The sequence below is a fragment of the Pseudonaja textilis genome, chromosome 10 (assembly GCF_049901715.1).
Source record: "Pseudonaja textilis isolate UNSWEBS1 chromosome 10, rPseTex1.2, whole genome shotgun sequence".
In the NCBI taxonomy this organism is placed as follows: domain Eukaryota; kingdom Metazoa; phylum Chordata; class Lepidosauria; order Squamata; family Elapidae; genus Pseudonaja; species Pseudonaja textilis.
The window spans coordinates 23,546,507-23,547,705 of NC_141999.1; positions in this window are offsets into that span (position 1 = coordinate 23,546,507).

The following is a 1,199-nucleotide window of genomic DNA, read 5'->3' on the forward strand; positions in this document are numbered from 1 at the left end:
AAACTTGGCAACTTTAAGACTTGTAGACTCCAAACTTAGCAACTTTAAGACTTGCAGACTCCAAACTTGGCAACTTTAAGACTTGTAGACTCCAAACTTAGCAACTTTAAGACTTGCAGACTCCAAACTTGGCAACTTTAAGACTTGTAGACTCCAAACTTAGCAACTTTAAGACTTGTAGACTCCAAACTTGGCAACTTTAAGACTTGTAGACTCCAAACTTGGCAACTTTAAGACTTGTAGACTCCAAACTTGGCAACTTTAAGACTTGCAGACTTCAAATTTGGCAACTTTAAAACCTGTGGACTTCAACTCCCAGAATTGCTCAGCCAGCTTCTCTGGGAGTTGAAGTCCACAAGTCTTAAAGTTGCCAAGTTTGGGGACCCCTGGCCTCTACCATTTCAGACAAAAGCTTGTCCGGTCTCCTCTTAAACCTCCCCTTTCTGAAGGAAAATTGTTCCATTGATTAATTGATCTGAGATAACAGAATAAGACTTGGAAGGGACTTTGAAGACCTTCTAGTCCAACCCCCTTCTCAAGCAGGAGACCGTATGCCATTCCAGACAAATGGCTGCCCAAATCTCTTTTGAAAAACCTTCATTTGCAACTTCTGGTGGCAAGTTGTCCCACTGGTTAATTGTCCTCACTGTCAGGAAATTTCTTCTTAGTTCCAGGTTGCTTTTCTCCTTGTGTCACCTTGGTTTGTTTCCATCTGTTGCTTCTTCTCCCACCTTCAGGTGCTTTGGAGAATAGCTTGACCCCCTCCTCTTCCTTGTGGCAACCCCTCAAATATCAGAACCCTGCTGTCATGGATGTCACCACATAGGATTTTTGGGCCTCCCCCAAAACAGGCTGAAAAACGGGCGGTGGTGGGACCGGCCAGTGGTGGGATTTGCCAGTTTGTCAAACTGTGCCCAATCTTAACTACCGGTTTGCGACAACCAGTGTGAACCGGTCTCAGCCCACCTCTGGTCCTAAGTGCCAAAACCAGTTGTAAGTCGCTTTTTTCAGTGCTGTGGTAAATTCGAACGGTCACGAAATGAGCTTGTGTAAGTCGAGGACTAACTGTATCCTCCCAATGTTCCAGTTTGCTGGGCTATAAACGTCAGCGGATTTTTTTTTTACAAAATTGCACCGTCTAAAGGAAATAAATATGTAGCTATCAAGGCAACAGTTTGACGGTTTAATTGCTCTTTCCT